Source organism: Canis lupus, chromosome 16 (assembly GCF_003254725.2).
Source record: "Canis lupus dingo isolate Sandy chromosome 16, ASM325472v2, whole genome shotgun sequence".
In the NCBI taxonomy this organism is placed as follows: domain Eukaryota; kingdom Metazoa; phylum Chordata; class Mammalia; order Carnivora; family Canidae; genus Canis; species Canis lupus.
The window spans coordinates 44,385,363-44,411,047 of record NC_064258.1 but is presented as its reverse complement, the minus strand read 5'-3'; the positions used below and the strand labels follow the sequence as shown (position 1 = coordinate 44,411,047).

The 25,685-nt window shown below is 38.5% G+C and overlaps 1 long non-coding RNA gene across 1 annotated transcript; it reads left to right on the top strand.

Moving 5' to 3' along the window:
• Window positions 1-211: 211 nt before the first annotated feature.
• LOC125752665 (uncharacterized) lies at window positions 212-9,528 on the top strand. The gene is made up of 4 exons (XR_007402721.1): window positions 212-912; window positions 1,051-1,234; window positions 7,700-7,836; window positions 9,301-9,528. It is a non-coding gene; the product is annotated as an uncharacterized LOC125752665 (long non-coding RNA).
• Window positions 9,529-25,685: the final 16,157 nt, after the last annotated feature.

The window sequence follows — 25,685 nt, the reverse complement described above, 5'->3', positions numbered from 1 at the left end:
TGATTGTCCAGGATCCTCCATGACAGGAGGTAGAGCTTCCATTACAGGGAGGGTGCAATGGACTGGATGTCCGTGTACACCCCAAATTCACGTGTTGAAATCCTAACCCCCAATGTGATAGTATTTGGACATAGGGCCTTTAAAAGGTAACTAGATCATGAGGGTGGGGCCCTCATAAATGGGATTAGTGTCCTTACAAAGAAGACCTTAGAGAGATCCCTCATCCCTTCCACCATAATGGGGACTTGGGGAAGACAGTGTCCATGGATGAACTAGGAGGCAGAGCCTCACCAGAAACGAAATCTGTCGCCACCTTGATCTGGGATTTCCCAGTCTCCAGAACTAAGAAATATGTTTCTTGTTTAAGGCACAATACCAGACCACAGTACTTTTGCTGTAGCACTCTGAACAGACTAAGAGGCATACGTTGGGCACTCAGTTAATCCACTTTTAGAATACCTTTAACAATTTGTGTTAGTAAATGAACATGTTTGACAGCCACAGCCTGAGGAAAGTATAGTGTCCAGAGTTTATATCATCAGATGATCCATCTAGAAGAGTAGAAGTTATATTTAAGGGTTAGGGGAATCTGGGATGGATAGCAGAAGATAAAAACTGGGTATCAGGTGTGACCTTGAGACCAGCTACAGTGATAAGGCCTATAATTTTCCCCCAGGATGACTACTGGAATCCTTGAAGTTCCTACTCCAAACTTATATAAAGAAGTAGAATATGAAGGGACCATACTTGATGCTGTTGTGATTCCTAGACTCTATTTCAGACAGAAGGACCTATGTTTTCCCTTCCCACTGACTGCACTTGTGCCTCACCAAGATTGCCCTTGACTGAAGAGAGCCTCTCACTCAAGATCACACTGCCTCAGGGACAACCTGTATCAAATCACTGACCGATGTAAGTGTGTATATTTACACTGCCTTTGCTTGAACTTGAACTGTAAAGGTCCATCCCAACTTCAGAGGTCCTCATGGGGTTAGCTGAAGAAGCTGAGTTTTTCACTCTTCCTAATATTTTTCTTTCCTTATCCCACAGGTGTTAATTTTAAGAGTATTCACCAATAAGCTTCCTGCCTGCTCATCTCTCCCTCAGAGTCTATTTCCCAACAACTGACATGCATCAGTGGTTTTGGCTATTAGACTTCTATGCAGTTGAGTAATGGAACATCATAATCTTGGAGCACTCTCCAGTTAACTCAAATTCCCTGACTACACAAATGGTAAGCTTTCCTTTTTTATGGGGTCAAAGGCTCTTCTGAAATCACACACCTACTCCAAAGGGCTCTTTCTTCTCAGCCTAAGTTTTGACTCTATTTCTCTAACTGGGAGTATACTTTCTAGACCACTAACTTGAAGACTTCAGCTCTCTGTCTTCCAAAAAAATAAAAATAAAAAATCAGAAATCTCTCTATCAGCTTTCTTAGAACAGCACTGACCAATAGAAATCCAGGGCAAATCACATGCATAATTTATAATTTTCTAGTATCTACATTCATAATTAAACATGTGAGACTAATTTTAATAATATAGTTTATTTAACCAAATATATCCAAAATGTCATCATTTTAACATGTACTTATTACAAAAAAATATTAATGAAATATTTCACATTCTTTTTTTTTTGAGGGGGTACTAAGTTTACTGTATCTGGTGTGTATTTTATTCTTATACCATATGTTATTTCCAGCTAGCCATATTTTCAATGCTCAGTTGACACACATGGTTAGTGGCTTCTCTTTTAAACAGTGGATTTTTTAGGACCTTTGCTGAATCAATCACCTGTCTCTGAGGAAGAAAGGACTCAATATTCATATGTGGATGATTACAGAGTTAGAGCCCTAGCTCAGAGTCAGAGTATTGTTTTAAAATGCCAATCTTTCTTATACCAGGAGACTTCCTCTGAACATGAGTCTAGAATTTGATTTGGAGTGCACTTTGGGGCCTACATTTTAGGGTGTGGGCTTGACCTGCAGTGTTGTGGTGATTAATACACTTAAGCAGTGGCTAAAGACCTTGTGATTGAGTCATTACAAACACCTTTAATTATAACACAGTAGTGTGTTACCTCTTCCTGGCTTTTAGATGATGTATTTGTTAGAGTCATGAAGTTACCTGTCTCTGAAATCACTGAGAGTGAAGTCGAAGATAATTCATTTCACTCGAATACTACAATAATCATGTTATGTGACCTATGGGAATAGATATCAAATACTCTATTAAAACAATGAATTATGTCATTTCATGAAGTCATCTTATTAAGGATGACTACAAAAGCCATGAAATGATCTTGTTTTCTAAATTTATATGTCCTGGATTTATTATTCTTTCCAAACTAATTTTTAAGAAAGTAATTTTAGTTTTTGGTATAAAAATAATAATAGACATTAAAATATACTCAGTTTGTGTTATGACTTTAAAGTTATATTAGTTTGAACATATTTGGGTAGTAATTGTATGATGTTTCAAACTGCTGCCTGGGTTCATATCCTAGGCTCACTAATTTAGTAGCTCTGTGACCTTAGACAAGTCACTGAAACTTTCTGTGTTGAGTTTCTATCTCATATTTGTAGAAATTAAAAAAAAAATACTATGCCTTCCTTTTAGGGTTGATGTGAAGATTATATGAATCAATAGATATAAGACATTTAAAAAGTGCTTGGCACAGGGGCTCCAGGGTGGCTCAGTTGGTTAAGATTCCGACTCTTGATCTCAGCTCAGGTCATGATATCAGGGCCCTGGGATCAAGCCCCACATCAGGCTCTGCACTTAGCAGACAGTCTGCTTGAGCTTCTGTCTCTTCCTCTCCCTCTGACCCCAACCCCACCACTTGTTTGCATACATACTATCTCTCAAATAAATTAATGAATCTTTAAAAAAAATTTTTTAAGTGCTTGGCACAGAGTTAAGTGCTCAAACCATTATTGTTTTTGAATGCCTATTATATGTAGGACAATGAAAAGTTGTACTTGAATAACTGCTTAAACATTATCCCATGTAATTCACAAAATGACCCTGAGATGTAGCTGCCTCTTCCTTACATAGGAGGAAAACAAAGGCCAGAGAAATGGAGCAATTTGTTCAAGGTCACAATGCTACACAGGGCCAGGTTAAAGTGGCCAAGTTCAAAGCTAGTGAACAATCTGGCAGCTATTTTAGTATTGCTTCACAGCCTTTTTCTACTCTCAGATTTATTATGAATCTTTCGATCTAGCCATGTCATCTGTTTGGTCCATTTTCCAGAAGTCAGGAGATTAGATCTGAATCTCAGTCAATCTTGTCTTTGATGCAACAGGCAACTGAAATCCTTTCTTAGAATATATATCAATATAAAGCTTGGTTCTTTCAGAGGCCCCGTGAGCTGTCTCAGAATTTGTTGATGAAATACCTGTTCTAGCTCACACCATAGATACTGCTGTCTGAATTTTTTTTTTATTCAAACGAGTTTGCACACTTTTATTCATTTGAGAACAAGATTTTCTGCAAATCCATCTGAGACTACAATATATGCATGTGGATTTGTATTAAAAACAAATTCACCACTTTGCCCTTCAGCCTTTCCTCAAAGTCTAAGGATATCAAACTTTGTTACCTCACTGGTTGAATTCCATTTCTGTGTTATAAAATAAAGCTGCACATCTATACATATATAGTTTCAAGGTATTATCACAGAGTCATTTCCTCCAGAGCAAGATTTGACTTTTAAGATCCAATTAGACGGTTCATCCCATTGTATTTAACATTGCACTGGTATTACTTTGTGTCAGAATCAGACATCCTCCTTTGAGCTGAGTCAATTACAGTAAAAATCCATCTTTTAATAAAAAATTTTAAAACACACAAAGTTAAAAATCTATTTTTTTATGTTTTAAAATATTTTATTTATTTATTCATGAGAGACACAGAAAGAGAGAGAGAGAGAGAGAGAGAGAGGCAGAGACACAGGCAGAGGGAGAAGCAGGCTCCATGCAGGGAGACTGACATGAGACTTGATCCTGGGTCTTCAGGATCAGGCCCTGGGCTGAAGGCGGCACTAAACCACTGAGCCACCCGGGCTGCCCCAAAATTAAAAATCTATTAAATATAACCTCTGATTTGCGAAAATCTGTTTTTCAAAGGAGTATTTCATCAAGTTTCCAATCAGAGAATATAGCATTCTGAACTGAGGAATATCTAGTTCCTCTTCATTAACAGAAAATTACTAAACTTAGTCATAATGCTTGATAAAACTATAAATGATAAATTCTTAGAAACCACAGACAGATAATGATGAATGTCAGCACTTATAAGAAAGGAGAATAATTCTTAGCTATATAATAATCTATTAAAAATATGTGACATCTTTTAAAGTCACAACTATAGATTCATGGATTATTTTATTTTAAAAACAAATTTAAAAGGAAAATCAATTTAATTATCAACAAAATATTGTGAAATGGAGTTAATATCATTTTTAATGTGTCTGGATTTTTAAGGGCTAATATTTTTTTAAAAATAGAGAAACTGCAGTAGCCACCAGGATATTCAAATAAAAACCACTGTAAGATGCTACTAGGATGGTTATAATACAAAAGACAGATATCATGTATCATGTATCATGTATTGACAAGGATGTAGAAAAATATACTGCTGGTGGAAATGTAAAATGGTACAACTGATTTGAAAAACAGAATCTGGCAGTTCCTCACATGTTTAAACATAAAGTTACCATATGGTCAAGCAATTTCACTCCTACATGTATACCCAAGAGTAATGAAAACATGTCTACACAAACATTTGTACACAAATGTTCACAGAAACATTATTCATAATAGCCCAAAGTGGGAACAACCCTAATGCCCATCTGATTAATGGACAAATCAATGAGACATATCCATATAGTGATATATTACTCAGCAATAAAAAGGAACTAATAATTACTGTTACATTATAAATGAACCTTAAAAACATCATGCTAAGTGAAAGAAATCAATCACAAAGGACCAGATATGTGATTTCATTTGTATCATGTTGAGAATAAGCAAATATATAGTCAGAAAGTATATAAGTGGTAGTCTAGGATTGGGGAAGAGAGGGTTTGGGGTGGAGGCTAAGGAAAGGAATACAGTGCTTGCTTTTGGGATAATGAAAATTTTCTAAAATTGATCCTGGTGATGGTTGTACTCTGAATATACTAAAAGAAATTAAATTGCACTCCTTGGGGATCCCTGGTGGCTCAGTGGTTTAGAGCCTGCCTTCCTCCCAGGGTGTGGTCCTGGGGTCCCGGAATTGAGTCCCACATCAGGCTCCCTGCATGGAGCCTGCTTCTCCCTCCGCCTCCTCTCTTTCTCTCTCTCTCTCTCTTTCTCTCTCTTGCTCCCTCACCCTGTGTCTCTCATGAATAAATAAATAAAATCTTTTTTAAAAAATAAATAAAAATAAATTATACTCTTTAAGGGGTGACTAGGTAGCTCAGGCATCTGCCTTTGGCTCAGGTCATGATCTCAGGGTCCTGGAATTGAGCTCCGTGCTCAGTGGGGAGTCAGGCTCCGTGCTCAGTGGGGAGTCTGCTTCTCCCTCTGACCCTCCCTCTTGCTTGTGCTCGCTCTCTCTCTCTCCTTCTCTCTCGGTCTCAAATAAATCAATAATATCTTAAATATAAATAAGTAAATAAATAAATAAATAAATTGTACTTGTTAAATTGGTAAATTGTATGGTATGTGAATTATACCACAACTAAGCTGGTTTTGTTTTTCCTTCTCTCTCTCTCTCTCTCTCTCTCTTTTAAGAAACAGCAAAGTAAATCCCTATTAAATTGAAAAAACTCTTCTTTTCCCTCTGGATTTTTATGAAGATCTTTCCAAAGTCTATTGCATGTAACACATTGAATTAATATAAAGGACCTAAACAATACTGGGTTATAATTATATTTTACTAATTCTTAATCACAATATGTGCTAGATATATGCTGTTTAGTATATAATTATTCCTTGCATGGGTTTTTAAATAGTATTCAAATACTATAGTTATGTAAAGCCTCTGAAATGAATATTACAGTTATAGAAGTATATCCTTTAAAATAATTAAGCATATGTATAATTATTTCAAGTTTGTTCACTAACATCATTTCTAATAGTAAAAATTTAAGACAACCAAAATGTCCAACAATAAGTATTAGGTAAGACAATATCACAATGTTCAATGACACAATAATCACCCATTTTTAAAAAGTTATGGAGATAATGATTGAAATGGAGATGTTTGCAATACAGGATATAGTGAATAAAACAGGTTTTAAATAAGCATGTGTAGTATGATCCTTTTTCATTAAAGATATACCCAAAACAGTGATCTGTTAATAGCAGTGATTATCTCTGAAGAGTAGGATGATTATGGATGTGTGCCTTCACTTTCATTTGTCTATATTTACAAGTCTTTTGCAAATGGATATCTACTGGCTTGGTAATCTGGATGATATTTTTAATTGTTTTTTAAGTAAAAAAAATAGCATTTTAGTGTTTACAGCAAAAGCACTGTATCACTCCCCCAATATTTCACCTGAGGGGTTAGCTCACATTACCCTGAAAAAGAGACAATAAAAAATGGTGAACCTGAGAGAATATATAAAAAAGGCAGAGGAGCTGTCCTTTCTACCTGTTTTTCCATGAGGATAGTAGATGGTACTTAACATTATTCAGGCTGTTTTCACCTATCACTTGTGTAATCACTAAAAACTCCCTACTATTCTCATCCTGTGGAATAAATGACAGACTGTGTTTCAAACATGGTTCCTAGTTGTAAACAACAACAACAACAAGAAATGAGTTTGGCTATTCTAAGTCAAAGGAATGGACTGGAAGTATGTAGACTGCTCAGAGAATGAATATGTGGTTAGAGGACCTGCTTAGAAAACCAGCAAGAACCAAAGGGGATCTAGAAGTCAAGAAGTAACAAATTCCTGGATGGGATATCACCACCCAGCACCTCTCTATGTCCAGGCAAGAAGAGACCTTGTCCTAGCTCTCGTTTTAAAAGACACACCGTGGCCCTCTTCTGAATATGACCTTCTCTAAGAAGCAAAAGTCTATGAAACAGAAGAAACACCAAGTTCTGCCTTCTTGACCATGCTCTGGATACATAAGACCCCAGAATTCCTTGCATAAATCATTCTGAACCCACCTCCAGAACTATTCAGGCCTCTTCACCAGCTCTATCCACTCAAGAAAGGACCATATATGGGGGTGGCCAAGGTACGACTTTCTGTTGAGGGATATAAATGGAACTTGGATCTGCACTCCAGGGTGTGCACATGCATAGGTACAAAATCCCTAACAGAATAGGACACAGCCAGCAATACAAAGAGAAAGAGTGAGGGTCAGCAGACTAAGGCCAAGCAAGCCCCAGAGGTCCACTTTCCCCAAGCTTCCAGGATACAGCATGCCGCTCCAAGGGATCTGAGAATTCTAAATTCAAACCTGGTTACCCTGTTTTTATGAAAATAACATTTGTCAAGGTATAAGAATAAAAGTATCATGCATATTATTCAACAATTCATTCGATTGATTTATAACTTTTAAATATTTAGTTTTATGGCATGTGGGACTTCATGAGTATTGTTGGGCCTTGCAAATATTACCATTGTCAGACACATCTATCAAAAATATATTCTTATCATTCCTTTATCTTTCCTTTTGTTTTTCCCCCTCAAGATTCCATCTTGGAAATTAAATTAACCGAGCCCAGCTAGCAAGCCAACTCTTGCTGCCAGGCATTGAGAAGAGGATCTGGCCCTTGACAGTTTCTATAGTGGGAAGCAGAACCCTGTTGACCCACAGGACCATACAAGGTGATAGCTTACTTCTCCCTCCACTGATTAGGGAAGGGAAGTACATGCTAGACTTCCAAACAATACCAAACACAAATATACATGCATTTTTGAGGAAGAAGAAACTTGTTCTTACTTAACTATCTTGGGTCAATTGAATCAAGGCCCTTTTCCTCATACATGACATAATCATAATAATGCCTGCTTCTTGGGATTATTGAGAACATTAAAAAGACAATAGATGTAAAAAAAGTAAAAAAAAATGTTCTGCAAATTGCAAAGTGCTATCTGAATTATCACATTAGTGTTGTCACACTTTAGGGACAGGTCTGGAGGCTGCTAATCAAGAATTAAGAGAATTGTACAAAATAGGACAATGAGGAAGAGTGATAACAGGCATAACTATATTTGTCTAAACACTAAACCTATTCCAATCTTTACATTTTGCATGCTCCTGCTCAGCCCTAAACGAGAATGAATATCTCTCAAATAAACTGCATAATTTCCTTACAGTAAATTTTCAGGCTTCATTTGGTCATCCCCATACACTCAATATACTCTAGCAGATTGTTAAGTATACTCAAGGATTTCGCAATGAACAGCAGATATCCAGTTACCATTAAAATGAAGCGCTGACATTGGAATAAGGCCACAAGGAAATGTTTACTGCTACTGCTCTGGAATTATAATTATTTCTTTGTTTGGCCTTTAGAGGACTGACCCATCTGATATAAATCTATCTTGTGTACTAATAAGATATTTGAAATCAAAGTGTTGAAATGCCCATGTATATATGTTTATCAGCACTAGAGATTATCTCAGCATCGAGTCTACAAAAAGATAGCTTCTTTGTTAATTGCCTACATTCATTATCTACGCTTGATGCATAAAATTTTATGAGATAGTCATTTTCCAATTTAACAGAGGATAAGCTAAAATGTATTGGAGAGTTTGAGAAGAAACTTGAAATCGAGTAGGAGGTAAGAGATTAAAAAAAAAAAAATGAAGGCTTTTGTTTTAAGAGAAGATGTACTTCCAAAAAGAATGCTGTCTTAGGAGATGAGGGAATTTTGCTAAAGATCTCACCTCGATGTAAAAGAGATGGCAAATATTCCAGGCAATTGAAGAATATACATTTGAAAGAGAATGAATCGTGATGGATTTAAGAGTCCTAACAGACATTAATTACTGTTTGTAACAACCCATGAAGTTACTCCTCCAAACAAAACGCTGTAATCGAAAGTTCTAGTAAAGCCACCACCTCAAACTCATTCCTTGCAGATGTGTGAATGGTGCTTTCTTATCTTTTATTCAGACCCTACTCCGAAGTCACCACATTGGTGAGGTCTTCTGTGTAAGCCCTGTATAAAATATCCACTCCTGCCCTCACAGAAGGGCTTTTTCTATTTCTCACCCCAGATCATTTTTTTCTCTATAATACTCTGCCCATCTGATGAAGTATGTGTTCATTTGTTTCCATATTAGGTATCCCTCTCTCATGATAGCCTTGCGTGACAGCACCACTGGCCCCAGCAGTACAAGTGGGAGTGGGACTTCCTCAACACTCAGTGATGGCTCTCAGATGAAAGTGAAGGTGGATGAGTCCAGTGTGTCCTGGGATTTGCAGTGTGTGTGCCACTTCACTGGATAGCCCAGCAGAATGAAGCTTTACAGGAGCTGTGGCTCCGCTGGGACAGTTAAAACAAAATCACAATAGTCAATCACAAATCTTGTTACTTCCCTTTCCTTTTTTTCCCTGTGATTCAAAATAAAGTTCTTTTTTGAAACAAATAAAAGTCAAATGACTTAAAATCTCACAAATTAAATTTAAAAATAAGTCAAACGACTTAAAAATCTCACAAACTAAATTTAAAAATACATTTAAAAATACATTTAAAGATTTAATACATCTAAGATCCAGCAGCTGATCCTTCATTGTTCATGAAATAATTCATTGTCAGAGTCTTGGATTAAATTCCCACTTTTTGCCTCTAGTTTCACACATCTGCAGTTTGGAGGAGTAACTTCATGGGTTGTTAAGTGCCACTTTGTAGGGACAAAAAAAAAAAAAAGGTTTTCTGACAATGTCATAATTCTCAAAAGAGCAAGAGCCTAAGCAATGTACAATGTTGTGATTGCCTAGTTGGCAGATAGTTACAGGGCAACTTGATCAAATCTCTGTACCTTACTTGCTGTGGAGCATTTTATGATTTTGACCAACCACTCCAACCTTCTTCTCTCTCATGTCTTATTATTTCCCCCACCCCTTCACCCTTCCCAGAGAGCACAAAGTCAGCATATTTAGAGAAGAACCTTTAGACTTTCCAGCTACAGGAGCAACGTGATATATGTTCTTTATTGGAGAAAACAAAACTCCACTGACTGAGCCTGAATTATAAAGTATGACTAAATCTCTTCAGTTGAGAAGAAATCCTTACACAGATATTCAGGATTCTCCTAATATGGCCTGTGTCTTTCATTTATATATCATTGTTTCCTAACCTGGATGCTCTTGGTCCATCTGTGAAGACAGTTTTTCATTTATCATGACTACTTAATTTTATTCTTGCGTTTTCTTACCTTAAATGCCCAGCCCTTCCCAGAGCACACACACCACACACCACTCAACACCTCTATCCACATTGTAATATTCTTTAAAATATTTTTCCAGTCTGGTATGGATAGGTCATCTGCTTCAGAATCACCCGGAGTTCTTGTTAACAGGCCAGAGTCAAATCCAACCTATTCAATCAGATCAACTGAGGGCAGGGCACATAAATCTGAATTTTAAACAAGATGGCTTGTTGAAGCAGTTCCATTTGAAATCAGTTGTTTCATGATTTCCATAAAGCTCTTCTTCTTAACCCTGTTCACTAAGCAATTTCTTCATCCTCCTAACTTAGAGGTCTTACTCCTGTAAACCACTTGTAAGAGATTTCCGGTACTCTTCTTGGTGACATTTCTTACTTTGCTTAGTGGTTTTGTAAATATTTGTATTAATTCTAACCTTTTGTCTATGTGTATGCATGCAGTTTTCTTCCCAATGTTCCTAGGGGGGAAATTCTGATGTTTTGCTACTTTCTTGCAATAGCTCTGGGGCCCAACACATTACCTTGTGTACATGAAATGCATAATTCATACTGATGGATTGACTTCACCCTGGACTCATCCTGGATACTCTTGTAACTCCACTCAGGGACTTCTGCTCTTCTTTGTATTTTCCCTGTGTTTTGCCTTGACCCCACTATTCTTTTTACCTTCGACTTCTCTCTGGGTGAATAGCAATTTATGTGGCTTTCTGTGACTGCACCATGGATGAGTCTCCAGCCAAGTATCTTTTAAACTCTAGCTAAGTATATAATTACTCAGTGGAAGCTCTCCTTAGATGTCCAATTGGCAGTTCAAATATCCACAATATAGCTTGTTATGTTTCCCCCACCAAAAACAAAAACGAAAACAAAAATAAAAACAAGAAAACCTCTGTGTCTACATCTGAATTCTTTTTGATGAATGATAGAATTGCCTATTAAGTGATTCCTATACCATTGACCTTGGAAGTATTGCCTGATGCACCCTAGTGCATGTATTCTGAAGTCAAACAGTCCTGGATCCAAATTCTGGCTTATCCATTAGCTATGGAATCTCAACCAAGGTATCTAAATTCTCTGAATCTCGGTCCTTTGTCTTTAAAATGGGTACTTACTACCTACTCTATAGGTTTGAAGAGTACATGAGATGTTTATAAAATACTTAGCCTACTACTGGCTTATGACACATATTCAGTTAAGGGCAATGCTTATTACTCAGGGTCTGATCATTTCTTGCCTTGATTCTGTTTTCTGAAATGTTCTCCAGCTCTGGTCTTGGTTCCCCCAAATGTACCTTCCACACAGCTGGCAGAGGCTGTGCGGTACATATTCAAATCACATATGTCATCAAGCCCTTCAATGACTTCCCAGGGCTTTCTTGATAAACAACAAAATCCTTACTTAGCCCACTGTTCCTCTAAACATCATCTCTGATACGACATTTGTAACTTCGGCTACAGGCAGATCCAACTGCTTTGAGTTCCTTCAGTGAGTCATGCAGATCAAGCCTCCCTACCTTCCACCTGGATGTATAAGGTAAGATATGTTGTTCCCATTTATCAAGTTAATGCCTACTCAGATCTTAAGGAAACTTCCTTGATAATTTAGATCCTCCTGAATTATCTCTTAGCATCATGGCTTATGTTCCTTGTAGATTCTATGTTGATGTTGATGTGATTTGCTTATTTATTTCTACTGAGTAATCAAATCATGTCCAATTCATCATTTGATTCCACAATTTTAGTCACTGGCACATAGTAGGTGCACAATGGCTTTCTGTTAAGTGAGGAAATATGTTTAAATGAACCCTTTGTTACAGGGATAATAAACTTGTCTTTCCCAGGTCACTGAAATACTCTTCTCCATACTTATTTTGGTCCATTCCCATAGGATCCAACCTCAAATTTTAAGATTGGTTGGGAAGGAGGGAAAGTAGTCCACTGTTTCTCAGAAATAAGAATCTTCCCTACTACCTGGCCCCAGTTCCCTCCATTTCAGAAATGAGGGTAAAGGAAAATATCTTAGGAAAGATTATTGGTACTCCTGTCTTTTATCAGCAAGAATAAATCCACTGTGCTTCATTTAGAACCACATGGTAAGTGTCTGCTTCTAGGTGAACAATTCAGCTACTATTTTTCACATGTGGTGCTGGTAAAAGTCACAAAATGGGTCACAAGGTAGAGTATCATGACAACGACAACAGATTTTAGGAGGTCCAAGTACTCCTATCTCTGCAGAATTATTTATTAGATATAAATCAGGCTTAGCACGTGTTCACCTTTTTTCTTTTCTTTTATCAGCATGGGTCAGAAGGATTTGGGGAGTGGATCAATAGATTGCCCCCCTCCTCCTACTACATCAGTGTACCTTGCAGTGGAAAACAGACAACTTACTTAAGCTCTGCATATCCTGAAGTTCTTTTGGATCGATAATTCATTATCTGTTATATTTGCCAGTATGCAAAATGTTCAGGATAGTTGCTATAACTAAATGAAAAATCTACTGTTTGCAGACTGTTATATGATTTGAGATTCAGAAGGTTTTCTTCTGCTTGTACTTTCACGGTATTAGCTTTGACCCTGTTCTGCTTGTCAGTTTTTCTTTAAGGAATCTGCAATTCCAAGTGCTTCTCACTTAGATAGTAGTCTTGACATATACTACAAGTGGACCACTCACCTTTTCCAAAATAGTTAGACTACTTATCAGATTTCCTGGCTTCTCAAACTACTGTCTTCTGTCAGGTGGGAAGAAATAATCTCTTGGGAGATCAGGAACCATTAGATATAATTAACTTTTCCTATTCCTTTTCTTAGGAGATGGATTTTCAACAACTACTCCACATCCCACCATGGTTTGTGATTACATTCTATTAGACGTGATGAAGCATCCTCAGAGAAGAGAGCCATCATAATGAAGTGAGTTTAAAAACAAATTCCCACGAGATCTGACAATTATCTCATGGAGTAGAGATTATCTGCCTACAGTAAGAGGATTTATTTCATTCATTACTGTTCTTATAATAATAGCTTGCAGCATGGTATAAAAAGGAGGGGGAAGCACACAGTCTCAGGAGAACAGAGACACCACTTCAGTTCTGTGTAGGAAATCAGCCACAAGAAGTCGAAGCAATCATACTCTGGAAAAGAACTTGATCAACTTTCAGTTATCTTTCACAGTTCACACTTATACAATTAAACAGAATAAGCTAATTGTTAATATTGTTTAGCAACTCTGGATTTCATTCCCACATGCAGTTTACACATCAGCAGGATGTGTTTAAACCCAAGTACTTCATTACCCTCCCCAAATGAGGAACATAGTGATGAGGAAACCCACTGAGAAATGAGAGCAAGAGAGTGAGAGAGAAAGAGAGAATGGGGGAAGAGTTCCATTCTCTCACACTAGTCATGAGGAAGAAATAGGTGTGATTTAGCTGTTCCACATGGGGTAGGAAGCCAGGGACAACTTTCAGCAGAAGGCAGGAGGACAAGTCTGGGAGTGGGACCTCATCATTTTGTTGAAATGGCGTTTCTAAGATCTCATATTTGTATGTAAAAGTGCAACACAGCACTCCCAAGCCAACCGTAACTGTATCTTGTACGCTGTAGCACTTCAAATACACCGATACGGAGAATGGATAATTGAGACCTGTGAGCTCTATACAAACATTCTCGTAAAGGAATCAGGATCTGAACATCACAGAAGTGTACATGTGATCAGGTTCAGCATTTGGTCCCACCCTCTCCCTTTGCAGAGGAAGACGATAGCCAGAAAGGAGAATCTTAACACGATTAGACCCAAACTGATTATTCTTTCCCCATTAAGTTATGTCAAGGCTATGTTAGTAGCACAGGTCTGTGGATATGTGTGCATGTGCTTTCTTGAACTTTTTAAGATTACAGTGTTTCTAGGGGCCTCATGCAAGTATCCTGTGTTTCAGAACATGAAAAACAGTTTAGAATTCTAGTGGATGGAAATAGTGTAACAGTGTTTATTGCATACCAGGTAGGTATGCAACTAGGTATTTTTCTATATTATAACATTTAATCTTCAGTCTTGTGAGAAACACCCTATTTCCCCAGGTGAGGCATTGAGACACAGGGCAATTAGGTGCCTTTTGCTACGTGGACGAGGAAATGACAGTAACTGAGTTTAAACCTGGGTCATTCAGATCCCACAGTCTTTCTTACCTCATCGGCTGCCTTCAGTGCACCTGTCAGCTTAGCCTCAGGAAATTCTATTTGTGAAGTTCCTGCATGTGTTTCAGCAAGTGAGGAAGTAGTTGAAAATAACAGTACCATGACTCCAACTTGTGATTTCTCGTGAGATGACCTGTTGGCAACATTCAACAAGATAGATAATCCTGAGGGTTGTCTACAGAGTGCAAGTGCAGGCTTGGTTGCAACTTCAAACACCAGTATTCTTTAGTGTCTCTCTAGACATCATTCACACTTAGAGCATAGCCTGATTTTTCCCAAGAGAAGCTATCGTGTCCCTTGAGGCTTTCTAGGCTGTGATCGTAAAAGGACAGTAAAGTTGGAAGCTGTCTTTGAAGCTTGTTCACATGCGCCTGATGCTGAATTTAGGTTTAGAGAGTGTTAGGACTCTCAGTATAGCAGTCTTAATAAGGCAGCTGATGAGGTCTCACTTGTGAATAATGAAAGAGGCAAGTCGGTCTTTGTTTGTTGTTTTTCTGAGGAAGAAAATAGATTGGCCTGCCAGTCTGACTCTGGAAAGAATAATTTATCAGGTGATCTCATGTTTGAACACAAAGATAAGAGTTAAGAACTCTGAAACTTGGTCAGCATTAATTTTCTACTGGCAAACTACTACCCGTGTCTTCAAAAATGTCAGCCGAGACATTTAATGGGATTCGACCATGAAAAAACAGGTACCAGACATAAGCTCAGTCATTGTCTTTTGTCTTGTACTTATGGATACTGGAAAAAGTGGCCTTTCCAAATCACTTACTTTTATGTTAAGTTTTTTCAACATAAAAAGAATGATCCAATCTAAAATCAGCTAATTTCTCTAGAACATGGATTGACAAACTGTTTCTGTAAAGATCCAAATAGTATTGTAGGCCGAATTTGATAAATCTCATCTATTTTTTTCATAGTTATTGCCAGCAATATCTTGAACAATTGAAGAGCTTATTCATTTATACTCAAGAACAAAGTGGAAAGGGAATTTAAGCAAGATTATTTGCTTAGGCAAAATTGTGGAAGTCATGGTAGACTGTTCTAGTATGAATGTCTAGAATGTTCTAGAATGTCGCCTTTCTGTGGGGGATTTGCCTTCATGCTCTCTGCCTGAGAAGAGATATTTAATGCATCTCAAGGTCAGACACACGACACAGGTGATTTGTTAAAGATTCCTCAAGGGTGAATTAAGGGGGAGCCAAAAGGCGAGGGGCGCAGAGTTATTCTACCCTGGTAACCTCTGCCTGTTCAAGACTCCTCAGATCTATCTCTGTGTAGTGCTTTTCTGGAGACATCAATACCATTTTCAATATTTGAATTATCTCAAAGTGCATTTTTTGAATTATCTCAAAGTGCATTTTTTGAATTATCTCAAAGTGCAATTAAAAACATTGTTTAATCCACTTGTTATGTAAACTATTTTCTACTTAACTTGCTTACTTGGCTTTGAATATTGTCACACCGTACCTTAGCCTGTCGTCAAATGGCAGTATCCTACAATAGAATGAGGCATCAAGAAACAGAGGGAAAGATCATGGTCTTTAGGGTCCAGGCAATTCCACGTGCACAGCTCCTCTCTGAAGCCCAGTGGCCTCACGTAGGAAATGGGTCAATCATTTCTAACGTCTAAAATGATTGTGAAAATTAGTGCCAACAGAAGTCAAGTGCTTGGCATAGTGTCTAGCCCATCAAAGACACACAGGGGTAGCTGGTATTATTCTAATATAGCAAGGTGCTACTTTTATTTTTTTATTTTTTAAGATTTATTCATCTATTTTAGAGAAAGAAAGAGAGAGCAGCGGGAGGCACAGAGAGGGAGAGAGAGGGAGACAAGAATCTCAAGCAGACTCCCTGCTGAGTGTAGAAACGGACAAGGGGTTCTATCTCACAACGTTGAGGACATGACCTGAGCCAAAACCAAAAGTCGGGCACCTCACCGACTGAGCCACCCAGACGTCCCCCAAGCTACTACTTTTAAAACTATGTCAGGTTTATTTCTATCACTTTGTAAGCAGTTGAGAATAATGGCTACTATATGTGTGTTCTAGTTTTTTCTTGGAAGTAATACAACTCTAAAAAATATATATATGAATCTTTGGGGGTAGGACTTCATGCAGTTCATAATTCGCACTACTCTTTAACTTTACATTTCCTTCTTTTCCCATTATGTTTGATAAACCAAGTTTCTAGTGAAAGTTCAGGAGGCAGGGAACTTTTTTCATGCATAGACAGTGGTGCTGTGGTGACCAGACATCAAAAGCCTTAATTTTATGTCACCATACTTGATTTTTTCTAGACTCTATTTCTGACATGTTGATGGTGATGACACAGAGTTTCCTCTGTGTTTATATATGTAATCTATTTATTTATGAAAATTAGAACTAAGAATAAACTTTGCTTCCTTTCAAACACAAATAGGAATCCTTTACCCTTAAAGTGTAGTCTCCCACGTAATCAAAACTGACTGCCTTACTAGGTTAAAAACTTTTTCATTTTATAATTGGACTAGTAGACCAATGTCACTCATTTGCCTCTCGTCAAATGTATTTTGGAAAAATAAATAAACAAACAAATAAATAAGTTATCCCCTTTATAAGATTCATACATTCAAAATGCTAGAAATAATTGTATCCATTGAAAAGACCAAGCATTGGGACGCCTGAGTGGCTCAGCGGTTGAGCATCTGCCTTCAGCCCAGGGCGTGATCCTGAAGACCCGGGATCAAGTCCCACGTCGGGCTTCCTGCATGGAGCCTGCTTCTCCCTCTGCCTGTGTCTCTGCCTCTCTCTGTGTCTCTCTCTCTCTCTGTCTCTGTCTCTCATGAATAAATAAATAAAATCTTTTTTAAAAATTTAAAAAAAAAAGAAAGAAAAGACCAAGCATGACTAGCTATGTGTTAGCCCCTGTTTGGCTGTTTACAATTTCTCCAAAAAGGAGACTTTTTATCTTGTGAAAGTGAGCATTCGGGATCCCTGGGTGGCACAGCGGTTTGGCGCCTGCCTTTGGCCCAGGGCGCGATCCTGGAGACCCGGGATCGAATCCCACGTCGGGCTCCTGGTGCATGGAGCCTGCTTCTCCCTCTGCCTATGTCTCCGCCTCTCTCTCTCTCTCTCTCTGTGTGACTATCATAAATAAATAAATAAATAAAATTAAAAAAAAAAAAAAAAAAAAAAAGAAAGTGAGCATTCTTTTCCCTTGCACTGTGACTTATGAGCACAGCTGGGTTCTATAGCTATAGGTGGGCTGGGTGCATCCTTGGCAGTTTAAGTCCTAAGACAGTCCTCAGTGTGTGCTTCCCACCTTCTTCTCCCAAGAATGTTGTTTACACGCAGAACCAGGATAAATATAATTATCATGAAAGGTCATACTGGAGGGGAAAATAGTGTAAGATACATGCAAAAGTAAGAAGATAGAGTCCCCGTGGTATTTTGAGGAAAGAGATGGAAAAGTTATAAGCAAATTATATGCATGGGAGCCTTAAACATCTCTTTTATGTTTTAGGACAACACGATTCACTTACCTGACATGTGACAGTGCTCAATTTGTAGCTCTGTGTGATCCACTGAAACCAAATGCCCAGGGAAAAATAGCCCTAAATTTGAATACCCTAGTAAAGAACCCACCTGTTATTAACAATATACATTTTTCACCAAAGAAGACAGACTCAGAGGCATCTGGATGCTACCCAAAAACTGGCTTTCCAGAGGAGAGGAGTAAAGTGCTTCTCCAAAGTCCACCGTGCTTCTGGAGCTCACAGCAACATGGATGGAGGCACCTTGCTATCCATTCACCCACCCAAAGTTTTCCTTCCCTCTGCCTGTGTCTCTTCCTCTCTCTCTCTCTCTCTTTCTCTCTCCCTCTCTCTGTGTGTCTATCATAAATAAATAAATAAAAATCAAAAAAAAAATAAAGGCAAGGCTAAGATCTGCCTCAAAAGCATCTCTGGGTGTGCCCTAATATATGGTTAAGCTGGTGACCAAGGCCTCTATGGAGTGGACAAGGCCTCCAATAGTCACTGATGAGCAGACATGAGTCACAGATATTGAGATAATGAGAACACCTAAATGAACGAGCTGCTTGATAGGAAAATACTGCTACAATCCTGCTCTTTACAGGGTTAGAACCAAATCATAGATTTCAGCCATAAGTAATTTTTTGCTTGATTTCTTCTTTGAAAGGATCATTTGGGGAAATGGTTAATGCCACTAATATTTCTTGCAGATTAACTCTGCGTTCAAAGTGTTCATACATGTCAGGATTAAGACTATTACACCTATTGGTTATATTATACAGAAGAGTATTTGTCCTATACTCATTTGCCCCTAATTAGAATTATGCACTGTTCTTTTCTTGGAGGATATAGAACTCTAGAACTTAGAATTTATCTTCACGAGCATTCATTCTAATCCCTTACAAAGGAATTGCAGAGTGAAATTTCGAGATACAGTCTTTATCCTAAAAATATTGTAGGTCCCCTGAAGATTTTATCTAATACTCAACTTTAGTGCAAGAACTTTAGGTTTTTAAAATAGAAATATATTATATGGAAGATATTGGTCAGCCCTACTAGAATACCATGAGAAGATCCCCTCCTGCTAACTTGTGCTGATCTGTCTCTCCTCTTCACCTTCATCTGCAGCACATACATTTTATTATCAGAATAGAATCCTTCACCTGAGTTCTAGCAATTCTTTAACTGTCAGAAACACTTCTATTTTTGAACTTCTTTTCAGTGATAGACCCATTCAGAAAAGAAAGGAATCCTGAAATTTCAAAATAACTGCTTAATCAAATTCGTTTCATCCTCTTTTCCCTATCCCCTACCTCAAACACACACACACACACACACACACACACACACACACACACACATACTGAGTAACACTTTATATCTCTTTTCTTTCTTGTCTCTCTGGTGTGTGTGTGTGTGTGTGTGTGTGTGTGTGTGTTTATATCACCTCTGCTGCAGATTCACCCAGAATCCAGCCTCTTTCTCAGTGGCCCTCGAAATGTGCATCAGAAATTGTAATCAGTATGTTTTCTACCCATCCTCTATGCAGGTCACCTTCATTTCCATGGATTCCATTTCTAATTCTTGGCTCATTGTTATACTTTTCTATGTAACTTTCAATCCTTTAGAGCTTCTTACATGCTTAGCATATTTCCATACATATCTCTCTTTAATTCCCAAATGCAATGAAAACAAAAGCTGACAGTGTTTTCTATCTTTGATCATGTATCCCTCTGTTCTTGCATCAGGAAGATTTTTAAATTCAAATGATAAATGAAAGGTAATGAAAAATATTTTAAACAAATTTTTGTTTAAAAGAGTTTCTGAGGTGCTCTATTAAATGTTTTGGGGGCCATGAGGAATTTGATGGATACATAATTTATATGTATTTAGAAATTGGTTATATGGGACACACAGCTTTTCCTAGGAGATGAATCCTGATCTGACAAACCCAAGAATTGCTATCCATAGAATAGGAGGTGAGAAGGGAGATAAACATTGTAGTACATTTGTGCTAATAATATAAATTAGTAGGCATTTCTTAAGGACAGTTGGGCAATCTGCGTTGAAAGCCTTAAGACTGGCAATGATGGAGCATGTGGAAAAGGTAATTCATAAGTAACTGAACAGAAAAAAAAAAAAAGCATTTTATGGACCCAGGATACAAATGAGCCATGAATTAAGAAGTATTAATTTTAAATTTTTATAGAGAAGGAAAAAAAAAAGTACCTGCTTTCACAGGAAACAATTCAAATCAAAGATAAAGGAGGAGAGCGTCTGGTGTGAGTGAACAAACAGAAGCAACAGTAGCTGGCATCCGGCTTAACTGCAAGCATTGGCTTAAAGATTCTGCATAAAAAAATACAATTAATTCAGTGGACTCTATGTAGGGAGGAACAGAAGTAGAATCTTCTCTTTAAAAATTAAGACACAGTTGCCATTAGGCAGAGAGTTACCATATAAGTAATTTTCTTTTCCTTTCATCTTCCTCTTCAATTCATGTTATTATTGCAAATATATCTTTTTAAATAGCGTTGTTGAGGTGTCATCACTATACAAATAACTGTACATAGTTAATATGTACAATTTGATGAATCTGGACATATGCAAATACTAGCAATACTCTCAGCACAAAGAAATATACATATCCAACACCTTCTAGAATTTCCTAATATCCTTTTGGTTGTTGGGGGAGTGGGTGTGGTATGTGCAGGATGGTAAGAACACCTGAGATCTACCTTCACAACAAATTTGGAAGTGCACAATACTGTATTACTAAATATAGTCCATATATTGTACCACAGGCCTCTGGAACATATGCATCTAGCAATATACCTTATCACTTAATACTTTCCATTCATGTTTTAAAATTCCTCATGTTCCTTCCACACTGAAACATCTTAATTCAGTTCACATAACACTCACAGGAAATCTGGAGAATGAGCCAGTAACCTTTTGAACATTGGAATTTCAGCAAGTAGAAAAGCACTAGAGAAGCAGTGAGCAGGTGAGCACTTCAGCCTTGCTAGGTGCTAGCATGAGTGTGCAGGTGTGTGAACTCCATGTTTGCTCATGCCTGTTTGAAATATTCAATATAGAATAACTCAAATAGGACAAAATCAACACTCATTTTCATTAAAGATAATCACACTTCCCCGGAACTCCAGGGCCAGGACCAGGCCCAGACAAAGAGCTCCCTTCACTACTTCTCTTTTGATCATCCTACTATCCCCAGTTGTTCTTTCATTCACTCATTTATTCCTTCATCATGTTGTACTCTCAACACCAAGCCATGCATCTTGTAAGTTTGGGAGGGGACATAGAATATAGATAAAGAAGCTGTGACTGCTTCTTGTCCAAGTACACAGACATCTCTGTGAACAGAAAATCACAAATCAATATAAAAGAGTCAAAGCAAAGGGATAAAATAGAATAATGATCGAGTCTAGGCTTGGTGGGCTAAGTAGAGTTTCAGAAGTACCCTTTGAGATTTATGTCACTTGGGTAAGTTATTTGGCTTCCATAGGCCTCAGTTCTTTATCCCTAAAATGTGGGTAAAATGCCTACATTAGAAAGTGTTTGTGAAAGTTAAATGAAATGAAATAGTATCGATAAAACAGCTCACATAATATTCAGGACCCTGCAGCTACCAAATTATTGCTTCACTATTACATATGTGTAAAGTATAAAATATGTCTCTTGCTCACCCTTCTTAGTGGAAAAACTTGAAGTGGTTCCAGTCGCCTTGGTGGAGAGGAGATGGTTGGGGAGAGGTTTCCTCTCACACCTGTGCCACCGCACAGGATAGAGAGGTCCCATATATTCTGCTATAGGGATTTCTTTTCTCTCCAGTATGCCTTCTCTTAACCTTGTCCACAGATACACACTTACCAAGCATGGGGAGCAGAAGATGTCATCCCTCAAGTTATCATACAAGTCCTTCTCTCTCTCACTTAGACTAGCCTCTTCCCTTGTTTCAGCGAATAAGCAGATGTGGAGAATATGTGGAAAGCACACAGAGACTAAGTTTGTCAGTTTGGTTGAGCACAGAGAGAACAGGAGCCCCTAAATCTGCCATGGGGGCAGGAGGGGTGAGGCAGAAAGAGTTCCTAGAGAAATCTTTTAAACTGAGTACTGTCAGAAAATCAGGAATTTTGAGAATATCTCATGCAAGAGAAATAAATCACAAAGTGCTGAATTACTAAGTATATATTTGTGTATAATATTCATTTGTCTGCAGCTGGTGAATGCAAATGACATTTTCATAGCCAAACCACTAAGGCCCTTACCAGCTCCAACGAAGAGCATCAGCCAGCCCTTGCCTCAGATGTCCTCAGTTGCCTGCCCTGGATCTGGGAATCTCCAGGAAAATTTCAAAGATGGAAAAAAAAAAATTAAGTGCTCAGAAAGGAAACCACTCATATCTCGTTGTTTCAACTTCCCCGTGGACATGCACTGCCCACTCAAGCCACACTAGTCACCCAGCCCACAGTCAGTCCTGCTGTAGACTCAACCGGGCATGGAGACTTCAGGCACTCCACTGTGGCAGCGTGCTCCCTTGAAACAAGCAGCCACATCATTTAGGTGCAGAAAGAGCAACCAGATTTACACATCAGAAACATCATTCCAGCTTCTGGGTGGGGATGAATTTAGGGAGAACAATCAGGAACTTGTTTCCGTAATCCAGGCACAGAATTATAGTGCCCAAATTGTATAGCGGCACTTGTGATGGAGAGAAGTGGAGCGATCTGAGAGATATTTAAGAGGAGAATCAATAGCATTTGTGATCGATTAGAGACCCAGAGCTAGAGGAGGGCATAGTCACGGATAATTTACCAGTTTCTGGACTGAAAATTGGATGCACAGTGGTGCTGCACAGTTATATCAGGAGAGCTGAGTGTGTGTGTGTGTGTGTGTGTGTGTGTGTGTGTGTGTGTGTGAAGATAGTGGGGGTGGGTACTTGGGACAGGGAGGCTGAGGCTGAGACAATAACTTATGATTTACAGTCAGAGTTAGAAGCACCTGCAAGACATTTAAGTAGAGGCGTTCCTCCAAATATTACAAAACTTGATCCATTTCTTTGTGCATTTCCAAATACCTAGAATGAGGCCCTACCCTTTATGAGCACAGGCCAGCTCTTTGCCTGTTTCTTGCATGCCACCTTTCCCAGCTGCCACAGACCACACTGGCCTCCTGAGCACCCGAACCCTTGAGGCTCCATGTGTGCACAGCTCATCTGCCGTCTAGAATATGCCACCTTGTATTACATATACTTGTATTGCATATACTACCTTGAATTACCGATGCTACCTTAATTATATACACTTGTATTGCTCGTACTACCTTGGGTTACATGTAACACCTGTGTTACATATACTTGTATTACACGTACTGCCTTGTGTCACAACATTGAAATATCCCCCCTTCTAACCCTTAAGAAGGATGAAAGCATAGAATTGGGTTTTTTCTTCCTTTTTCATTATTTGCTATGCTGTTGGAAAAAAAAAATCAGAACACACAAATGTTCCAAATGATCAAAGACTCAGCAAACACATTGTAGATTCTTCAAGGTCAGGGAGAAGAATGAAGAGTGATATTTCAGGATGACACATTAAAAGAGACAAAAAGAGTGAACTTTACACATTGTGGGGACCACTGATGACAGTGGAGAAGATAGAGTTCCTCTGTAAAAAAAAAAAGAAAAAAAAAAGATCTCTTGTAAAAATGCAAAATATGAGAAGGGCGGTGGGAAAGAAGCAATTAAGGAGAATAAGGTGAGGATGATCTTTATAAAGAAAGGATAAAAAAAAGAAAGGATGAGACAAATTATAAAAATACTGTATGTTAATGCTATTAATAGCCAACCAGTCTATGTTTGCTACATGTCCAGCATTACTCTACACACTTCATCTATCTCATTACTTTACCCATCGTATTACTGTGATCATTGCAATAATCCTATGAGGCAGGAGCTACTCTTATCCTCACTTTAAAAAGAATAAAACTGAAGCATGGGGAGATTAAGTCAGTCTGTTCTGTCCACTCAGGCTGTGATAGCAAAATGCCATAGCCTGGATGCCTCATCGAGGACGGAAGCTCATTTTTCACAGTTGTGGACGATGAGACGTTCAGGATCAAGTCACCGGCACATTTGATGTCTATGGAGAGCCTTGTCCACAGATGAGTGGCTCTCTTCCCACTGTGTCCTCACTGGGTGGAAGGGGTGAAGGAGCTCTCTGGGGCCTCTTTTATTATCCCATCCTGAATAGGAATTCAGGACCTAATCCTCTCCCAAGGGCTCCACTTCTGGATACCATCACCTTGGGGGTTCAGATTTCAATACAGGAATTTGGGGATACACACTCAGCACATTGCGGTCAGTTCTCCAAAACCACACAGCCAGGAAGTCTAACCAAAGGCAGGATTCTAATGTAAGCAATCCAGGCTTTGAACCCAAATAAGCTTAGTTGTTAAAGGAATAAGCAAGTGTAAAGGAAAACGCAATTCTCAATTTAAAGAAGAGGGTTGCAATTAGAAATATAAGCACGTTGAGTATTTTAATGTGTGTATTAAAATAATATTAATTTTAATTTAAAATTTTAATCACCTTCCGTGTGATCTGTTCCCAAAAGAAGTAAGTGTTCTACTATATGAAATCTGGCATAAAATTCTTAAAAGATTGGGACGCCTGGGTGGCTCAGTGGTTGAGCATCTGCCTTTGGCTCAGGGCGTGATCCTGGAGGCCCAGGATCGAGTCCCACACTGGGCTCCTTCCAAGGAGCTTTCTTCTCCCTCTGCCTATGCCTCTGCCTCTGTCTCTGTGTCCCTCATGAATAAATAAAATCTTTAAAAAATTAAATAAAATGATTAAATTGTTTACACACAGCAAGTGGAAGGCCAGGGCTAGGACTCAAATCTATGCCAGAGCAATCTCAAAATCCAACCTATTTCCACCACCTCTTCTGTTACAGAGTAGATGTGTGTGTCCCACCAAAATTCATATGTTGAAACCTTGCCCCAACATGTGATGGTGTTAGCGGGTGGGGCCTTCAGGAGGTAATCGGGATTAGATGAGGTCATGAGGAAGAGTCCCTGTGAATGGGATTGGTGCCCTCATAAGAGACACAGGAGAGCTTCCCTCCTCACTCTCTGAGCATTTGAAGATACGGTGGGAGGTTGGCAGTCTGCCACCTGGGAGAGAGCTTCACCAGAACTAGATCCTGTGGGCCTCCTGATTATTGCAGCCTCCAAAACTGTAATAATAAATGTTTGTGTCGTTGGTAAACCACCCCATCTGGGGTACTTTGTTATGGAAACCCAACTGACTAAGACACCTTGAAACAATCTTCTACAACTATGGATTTACGAAGCTGGCAATCCTTTGGGGAAACAGCCAGTGGTCATTGTAAACTCCTGCAGCTCCTTGAATCCCATCTGTGTTTCAATAGGTAAAGAAGATTTCTTTCTCCACATGTTGTCAGAAAGAATTCAGTGTTTGGGGCAAATGTGGCTGCAACACTGAACACAGACCATGAACAACATTCCTCCTGAAAATAATAAAGTCCAACA